The sequence below is a fragment of the Cicer arietinum genome, chromosome 6, assembly GCF_000331145.2.
Source record: "Cicer arietinum cultivar CDC Frontier isolate Library 1 chromosome 6, Cicar.CDCFrontier_v2.0, whole genome shotgun sequence".
NCBI lineage: Eukaryota > Viridiplantae > Streptophyta > Magnoliopsida > Fabales > Fabaceae > Cicer > Cicer arietinum.
This window is the reverse complement of record NC_021165.2, coordinates 32,370,915-32,380,473: the sequence shown is the minus strand read 5'-3', so window position 1 is coordinate 32,380,473 and position 9,559 is coordinate 32,370,915.

Below are 9,559 nucleotides of genomic sequence, written 5' to 3'. Positions count from 1 at the left end.
GAGGAATCTCTTATTGTCTTGGTTACTTAATATTTGTTTTGAAAATCGTTAAGTTAACTGGGCGTTAAGAATGGGGAATCTCTTAATGTCTTGGTTACTTAATATTTGTTTTTGAAAATCGTTTAAGTTAAATGAGAATTAAGAATGGGGAATCTCTTAATGTCTCGTTTATTTAAAATTTGTTTTGAAAACCGTTTAAGTTAACTGGGCGTTAAGAATGAGGAATCTCTTAATGTCTTGGTTACTTAATATTTGTTTTGAAAATCGTTAAGTTAACTGGGCGTTAAGAATGAGGAATCTCTTAATGTCTTGGTTACTTAATATTTGTTTTGAAAATCGTTAAGTTAACTGGGCGTTAAGAATGAGGAATCTCTTAATGTCTTGGTTACTTAATATTTGTTTTGAAAATCGTTAAGTTAACTGGGCGTTAAGAATGAGGAATCTCTTAATGTCTTGGTTACTTAATATTTGTTTTGAAAATCGTTAAGTTAACTGGGCGTTAAGAATGAGGAATCTCTTAATGTCTTGGTTACTTAATATTTGTTTTGAAAATCGTTAAGTTAACTGGGCGTTAAGAATGGGGAATCTCTTAATGTCTCGTTTACTTAATATTTGTTTTGAAAACCGTTTAAGTTAACTGGGCGTTAAGAATGAGGAATCTCTTAATGTCTTGGTTACTTAATATTTTTTTTGAAAATCGTTAAGTTAACTGGGCGTTAAGAATGAAGAATCTCTTAATGTCTTGGTTACTTAATGTTTGTTTTTGAAAATCGTTTAAGTTAAATGAGAATTAAGAATGGGGAATCTCTCAATGTCTCGTTTACTTAATATTTGTTTTGAAAACCGTTTAAGTTAACTGGGCGTTAAGAATGGGGAATCTCTTAATGTCTCGTTTACTTAATATTTGTTTTGAAAACCGTTTAAGTTAACTGGGCGTTAAGAATGGGGAATCTCTTAATGTCTCGGTTACTTAATATTTGTTTTTGAAAATCGTTTAAGTTAAATGAGAATTAAGAATGGGGAATCTCTTAATGTCTCGGTTACTTAATATTTGTTTTTGAAAATCGTTTAAGTTAACTAGGCGTTAAGAATGGGGAATCTCTTAATGTCTCAGTTACTTAATATTTGTTTTGGAAAATTGTTAAGTTAACTGGGCGTTAAGAATGGGGAATCTCTTAATGTCTCAGTTACTTAATATTTGTTTTTGAAAATCGTTTAAGTTAAATGAGAATTAAGAATGGGAAATCTCTTAATGTCTCGGCTACTTAATATTTTGTTTTAAAGAAAAATCGTTTAAGTTAACTGGGCGTTAAGAATGGGGAATCTCTTAATGTCTCGGTTACTTAACATTTTGTTTTGAAAACCGTTTAAGTTAACTGGGCGTTAAGAATGGGGAATCTCTTAATGTCTCGGTTACTTAATATTTGTTTTTGAAAATCGTTTAAGTTAAATGAGAATTAAGAATGGGGAATCTCTTAATGTCTCGGTTACTTAACATTTTGTTTTGAAAACCGTTTAAGTTAACTGGACGTTAAGGAGGGGGAACCTCTTAATGCCTCGGTTACTTAATATTTTGTTTTAAAAAAAAATCGTTTAAGTTAACTGGGCGTTAAGAATGGGGAATCTCTTAATGTCTCAGTTACTTAATATTTGTTTTTGAAAATCGTTTAAGTTAAATGAGAATTAAGAATGGGGAATCTCTTAATGACTTATTTACTGAATGTTTTGTTTTGAAAATCGTTAAGTTAAATGAGAATTAAGAATGGGGAATCTCTTAATGTCTCGTTTACTTATGTGTGTTTTGGTAAATCGTGCAGACCCGTGATAGGTGGCACCTTGGTAAACGGTACGGGCCCGTGATAGGCAGTACGTTTACGATTTACGTTTGGTAAGTTGTGCAGACCCGGGATAGGTGGCACCTCGGTAAACAGTACGGACCCGTGATAGGTAGTACGTTTACGACTTACGTTCCTGAGGGAATTGTGTTTGGTAAGTTGTGCTGACCCGGGATAGGTGGCACCTCGGTAAACAGTACGGACCCGTGATAGGTAGTACGTTTACGACTTACGTTCCTGAGGGAATTGTGTTTGGTAAGTTGTGCAGACCCGGGATAGGTGGCACCTCGGTAAACAGTACGGACCCGTGATAGGTAGTACGTTTACGACTTACGTTCCTGAGGGAATTGTGTTTGGTAAGTTGTGCTGACCCGGGATAGGTGGCACCTCGGTAAACAGTACGGACCCGTGATAGGTAGTACGTTTACGACTTACGTTCCTGAGGGAATTGTGTTTGGTAAGTTGTGCTGACCCGGGATAGGTGGCACCTCGGTAAACAGTACGGACCCGTGATAGGTAGTACGTTTACGACTTACGTTCCTGAGGGAATTGTGTTTGGTAAGTTGTGTTGACCCGGGATAGGTGGCACCTCGGTAAACAGTACGGACCCGTGATAGGTAGTACGTTTACGACTTACGTTCCTGAGGGAATTGTGTTTGGTAAGTTGTGCAGACCCGGGATAGGTGGCACCTCGGTAAACAGTACGGACCCGTGATAGGTAGTACGTTTACGACTTACGTTCCTGAGGGAATTGTGTTTGGTAAGTTGTGCAGACCCGGGATAGGTGGCACCTCGGTAAACAGTACGGACCCGTGATAGGTAGTACGTTTACGACTTACGTTCCTGAGGGAATTGTGTTTGGTAAGTTGTGCAGACCCGGGATAGGTGGCACCTCGGTAAACAGTACGGACCCGTGATAGGTAGTACGTTTACGACTTACGTTCCTGAGGGAATTGTGTTTGGTAAGTTGTGCAGACCCGGGATAGGTGGCACCTCGGTAAACAGTACGGACCCGTGATAGGTAGTACGTTTACGACTTACGTTCCTGAGGGAATTGTGTTTGGTAAGTTGTGCAGACCCGGGATAGGTGGCACCTCGGTAAACAGTACGGACCCGTGATAGGTAGTACGTTTACGACTTACGTTCCTGAGGGAATTGTGTTTGGTAAGTTGTGCAGACCCGGGATAGGTGGCACCTCGGTAAACAGTACGGACCCGTGATAGGTAGTACGTTTACGACTTACGTTCCTGAGGGAATTGTGTTTGGTAAGTTGTGCAGACCCGGGATAGGTGGCACCTCGGTAAACAGTACGGACCCGTGATAGGTAGTACGTTTACGACTTACGTTCCTGAGGGAATTGTGTTTGGTAAGTTGTGCAGACCCGGGATAGGTGGCACCTCGGTAAACAGTACGGACCCGTGATAGGTAGTACGTTTACGACTTACGTTCCTGAGGGAATTGTGTTTGGTAAGTTGTGCAGACCCGGGATAGGTGGCACCTCGGTAAACAGTACGGACCCGTGATAGGTAGTACGTTTACGACTTACGTTCCTGAGGGAATTGTGTTTGGTAAGTTGTGCAGACCCGGGATAGGTGGCACCTCGGTAAACAGTACGGACCCGTGATAGGTAGTACGTTTACGACTTACGTTCCTGAGGGAATTGTGTTTGGTAAGTTGTGCAGACCCGGGATAGGTGGCACCTCGGTAAACAGTACGGACCCGTGATAGGTAGTACGTTTACGACTTACGTTCCTGAGGGAATTGTGTTTGGTAAGTTGTGCAGACCCGGGATAGGTGGCACCTCGGTAAACAGTACGGACCCGTGATAGGTAGTACGTTTACGACTTACGTTCCTGAGGGAATTGTGTTTGGTAAGTTGTGCAGACCCGGGATAGGTGGCACCTCGGTAAACAGTACGGACCCGTGATAGGTAGTACGTTTACGACTTACGTTCCTGAGGGAATTGTGTTTGGTAAGTTGTGCAGACCCGGGATAGGTGGCACCTCGGTAAACAGTACGGACCCGTGATAGGTAGTACGTTTACGACTTACGTTCCTGAGGGAATTGTGTTTGGTAAGTTGTGCAGACCCGGGATAGGTGGCACCTCGGTAAACAGTACGGACCCGTGATAGGTAGTACGTTTACGACTTACGTTCCTGAGGGAATTGTGTTTGGTAAGTTGTGCAGACCCGGGATAGGTGGCACCTCGGTAAACAGTACGGACCCGTGATAGGTAGTACGTTTACGACTTACGTTCCTGAGGGAATTGTGTTTGGTAAGTTGTGCAGACCCGGGATAGGTGGCACCTCGGTAAACAGTACGGACCCGTGATAGGTAGTACGTTTACGACTTACGTTCCTGAGGGAATTGTGTTTGGTAAGTTGTGCAGACCCGGGATAGGTGGCACCTCGGTAAACAGTACGGACCCGTGATAGGTAGTACGTTTACGACTTACGTTCCTGAGGGAATTGTGTTTGGTAAGTTGTGCAGACCCGGGATAGGTGGCACCTCGGTAAACAGTACGGACCCGTGATAGGTAGTACGTTTACGACTTACGTTCCTGAGGGAATTGTGTTTGGTAAGTTGTGCAGACCCGGGATAGGTGGCACCTCGGTAAACAGTACGGACCCGTGATAGGTAGTACGTTTACGACTTACGTTCCTGAGGGAATTGTGTTTGGTAAGTTGTGCAGACCCGGGATAGGTGGCACCTCGGTAAACAGTACGGACCCGTGATAGGTAGTACGTTTACGACTTACGTTCCTGAGGGAATTGTGTTTGGTAAGTTGTGCAGACCCGGGATAGGTGGCACCTCGGTAAACAGTACGGACCCGTGATAGGTAGTACGTTTACGACTTACGTTCCTGAGGGAATTGTGTTTGGTAAGTTGTGCAGACCCGGGATAGGTGGCACCTCGGTAAACAGTACGGACCCGTGATAGGTAGTACGTTTACGACTTACGTTCCTGAGGGAATTGTGTTTGGTAAGTTGTGCAGACCCGGGATAGGTGGCACCTCGGTAAACAGTACGGACCCGTGATAGGTAGTACGTTTACGACTTACGTTCCTGAGGGAATTGTGTTTGGTAAGTTGTGCAGACCCGGGATAGGTGGCACCTCGGTAAACAGTACGGACCCGTGATAGGTAGTACGTTTACGACTTACGTTCCTGAGGGAATTGTGTTTGGTAAGTTGTGCAGACCCGGGATAGGTGGCACCTCGGTAAACAGTACGGACCCGTGATAGGTAGTACGTTTACGACTTACGTTCCTGAGGGAATTGTGTTTGGTAAGTTGTGCAGACCCGGGATAGGTGGCACCTCGGTAAACAGTACGGACCCGTGATAGGTAGTACGTTTACGACTTACGTTCCTGAGGGAATTGTGTTTGGTAAGTTGTGCAGACCCGGGATAGGTGGCACCTCGGTAAACAGTACGGACCCGTGATAGGTAGTACGTTTACGACTTACGTTCCTGAGGGAATTTGGAACCCAATTACTGGAGATGCGACTTGGAAACTGGAGAGCAAGATGAGAGAACAACACCCAGAGCTATTTATCGATGCATAGTTTCGAGGACGAAACTAATTTTAGGGGGGTAGTAATGTAAGACCCATAATTTTAAAGTACACTTTATGCATTTTTATGTATTTTGGATTTTGGCTCGGAGGCTTTTTAGCCAAAGTTAATAATATTTTGGAGTCTTTATGATCAAAAAGATATTTTGATGCCGTTTAGAATTACTCGTCGATAAATAAATTAAATTAAGTGCGATGAATCCTTTACGAAGAATTTTATGCGTTACGGGTGAAATGGCAATTTTAATGAATATGAAGATATTTGTTAAGTTACAATTAAGATATATATATATATATATATATATGTTTGTTTTGAGAGAATAAAAATAAAGGAAATTAGAAGAAAGGAAAAGGAAAAGAAAAGGTTATATAAAGGAAAGAAGGAAAAAATGGAAGAAAGGAAAAACAAAGGAAAGAAAGAGAAATGAAAGAAAACCAGAATTTTCCATCTTCCTCTCCCTCCCTGCGCGAGAACCCATTCTCCCTCCTTCCTCCATTTTCGTTTTTCTTCGCTTCCTTTCTTCAAGATTAGAAACCCAAGGTTGGGTGGGTGATAGAACAAGGATTTCTCAACTCCACTTTTCCTCTTTGATTCGAAAACGAAGAAAAACGATATTAGGGATTCAAACACAAACCTCCCCGTTTCACCTAGATCTAAACGTCGTTTTAAGAAGTGATAGCAGGGAAGGTTGCTCACCTCCGTGCTACGGTGCTAGTGGACCAATTATGGAAGCGACGTTGCGAGCGGAAAATTTACCGAATTTACTCACGGTGCCGTAATCGCATGTTAGAGCTAACGCGAAGGTAAGGGCTCCTTCCAAACTTTTAGTTTGCATTTAGGGCCTTATCTGTGGTTGTATGGAAAGGAATTTTTTTGGGTTAAGTGTATTGTTTTGGGGAAATAAGTTAACTGGGCGTTAAGAATGGGGAATCTCTTAATGTCTTGGTTACTTAATGTTTGTTTTTGAAAATCGTTTAAGTTAACTGGGCGTTAAGAATGGGGAATCTCTTAATGTCTTGGTTACTTAATATTTGTTTTGAAAATCGATAAGTTAACTGTGCGTTAAGAATGGGGAATCTCTTAATGTCTTGGTTACTTAATATTTGTTTTGAAAATCGATAAGTTAACTGTGCGTTAAGAATGGGGAATCTCTTAATGTCTTGGTTACTTAATATTTGTTTTGAAAATCGATAAGTTAACTGTGCGTTAAGAATGGGGAATCTCTTAATGTCTTGGTTACTTAATATTTGTTTTGAAAATCGATAAGTTAACTGTGCGTTAAGAATGGGGAATCTCTTAATGTCTTGGTTACTTAATATTTGTTTTGAAAATCGATAAGTTAACTGTGCGTTAAGAATGGGGAATCTCTTAATGTCTTGGTTACTTAATATTTGTTTTGAAAATCGATAAGTTAACTGTGCGTTAAGAATGGGGAATCTCTTAATGTCTTGGTTACTTAATATTTGTTTTGAAAATCGATAAGTTAACTGGGCGTTAAGAATGGGGAATCTCTTAATGTCTTGGTTACTTAATGTTTGTTTTTGAAAATCGTTTAAGTTAAATGAGAATTAAGAATGAAGAATCTCTTAATGTCTCGTTTACTTAAAATTTGTTTTGAAAACCGTTTAAGTTAACTGGGCGTTAAGAATGGGGAATCTCTTAATGTCTTGGTTACTTAATGTTTGTTTTTGAAAATCGTTTAAGTTAAATGAGAATTAAGAATGGGGAATCTCTTAATGTCTCATTTACTTAATATTAGTTTTGAAAACCGTTAAGTTAAATGGGCGTTAAGAATGGGGAATCTCTTAATGTCTTGGTTACTTAATGTTTGTTTTTGAAAATCGTTAAAGTTAAATGAGAATTAAGAATGGGGAATCTCTTAATGTCTCGCTTACTTAATATTTGTTCTGAAAACCGTTTAAGTTAACTGGGCGTTAAGAATGGGGAATCTCTTAATGTCTTGGTTACTTAATATTTGTTTTGAAAATCGTTAACTTAACTGGGCATTAAGAATGGCGAATCTCTTAATGTCTTGATTACTTAATGTTTGTTTTTGAAAATCGTTTAAGTTAAATGAGAATTAAGAATGGGGAATCTCTTAATGTCTCGGTTACTTAATATTTGTTTTGAAAATCGTTAAGTTAACTGGGCGTTAAGAATGGGGAATCTCTTAATGTCTCGGTTACTTAATATTTGTTTTGAAAATCGTTAAGTTAACTGGGCGTTAAGAATGGGGAATCTCTTAATGTCTCGGTTACTTAATATTTGTTTTGAAAATCGTTAACTTAACTGGGCATTAAGAATGGCGAATCTCTTAATGTCTTGATTACTTAATGTTTGTTTTTGAAAATCGTTTAAGTTAAATGAGAATTAAGAAAGGGGAATCTCTTAATGTCTCGTTTACTTAATATTTGTTTTGAAAACCGTTTAAGTAAACTGGGCGTTAAGAATGGGGAATCTCTTAATGTCTTGGTTACTTAATATTTGTTTTGAAAATCGTTAAGTTAACTGAGTGTTAAGAATGGGGAATCTCTTAATGTCTTGGTTACTTAATATTTGTTTTGAAAATCGTTAAGTTAACTGAGTGTTAAGAATGGGGAATCTCTTAATGTCTTGGTTACTTAATATTTGTTTTGAAAATCGTTAAGTTAACTGAGTGTTAAGAATGGGGAATCTCTTAATGTCTTGGTTACTTAATATTTGTTTTGAAAATCGTTAAGTTAACTGAGTGTTAAGAATGGGGAATCTCTTAATGTCTTGGTTACTTAATGTTTGTTTTTGAAAATCGTTTAAGTTAAATGAGAATTAAGAATGAGGAATCTCTTAATGTCTCGTTTACTTAATATTTGTTTTGAAAACCGTTTAAGTTAAATGGGCGTTAAGAATGGGGAATCTCTTATTGTCTTGGTTACTTAATGTTTGTTTTTGAAAATCGTTTAAGTTAAATGAGAATTAAGAATGAGGAATCTCTTAATGTCTTGCTTACTTAACATTTGTTTTGAAAATCGTTAAGTTAACTGGGCGTTAAGAATGGGGAATCTCTTATTGTCTTGGTTACTTAATATTTGTTCTGAAAACCGTTTAAGTTAACTGAGCGTTAAGAATGGGGAATCTCTTATTGTCTTGGTTACTTAATATTTGTTCTGAAAACCGTTTAAGTTAACTGAGCGTTAAGAATGGGGAATCTCTTATTGTCTTGGTTACTTAATATTTGTTCTGAAAACCGTTTAAGTTAACTGAGCGTTAAGAATGGGGAATCTCTTATTGTCTTGGTTACTTAATATTTGTTCTGAAAACCGTTTAAGTTAACTGAGCGTTAAGAATGGGGAATCTCTTATTGTCTTGGTTACTTAATATTTGTTCTGAAAACCGTTTAAGTTAACTGAGCGTTAAGAATGGGGAATCTCTTATTGTCTTGGTTACTTAATATTTGTTCTGAAAACCGTTTAAGTTAACTGAGCGTTAAGAATGGGGAATCTCTTATTGTCTTGGTTACTTAATATTTGTTCTGAAAACCGTTTAAGTTAACTGAGCGTTAAGAATGGGGAATCTCTTATTGTCTTGGTTACTTAATATTTGTTCTGAAAACCGTTTAAGTTAACTGAGCGTTAAGAATGGGGAATCTCTTATTGTCTTGGTTACTTAATATTTGTTCTGAAAACCGTTTAAGTTAACTGAGCGTTAAGAATGGGGAATCTCTTATTGTCTTGGTTACTTAATATTTGTTCTGAAAACCGTTTAAGTTAACTGAGCGTTAAGAATGGGGAATCTCTTATTGTCTTGGTTACTTAATATTTGTTCTGAAAACCGTTTAAGTTAACTGAGCGTTAAGAATGGGGAATCTCTTATTGTCTTGGTTACTTAATATTTGTTCTGAAAACCGTTTAAGTTAACTGAGCGTTAAGAATGGGGAATCTCTTAATGTCTCGTTTACTTAGGTGTGTTTTGGTAAATCGTGCTGACCCGCGATAGGTGGCACCTTGGTAAACGGTACAGACCCGTGATAGACAGTACGTTTACGATTTACGTTTGGTAAGTTGTGCAGACCCGTGATGGGTGGCACCTCGGTAAACAGTACAGACCCGTGATAGGTAGTACGTTTACGACTTACGTTCCTTGGTGGATTGTGTTTGTCCGTGAGAGACTGCACA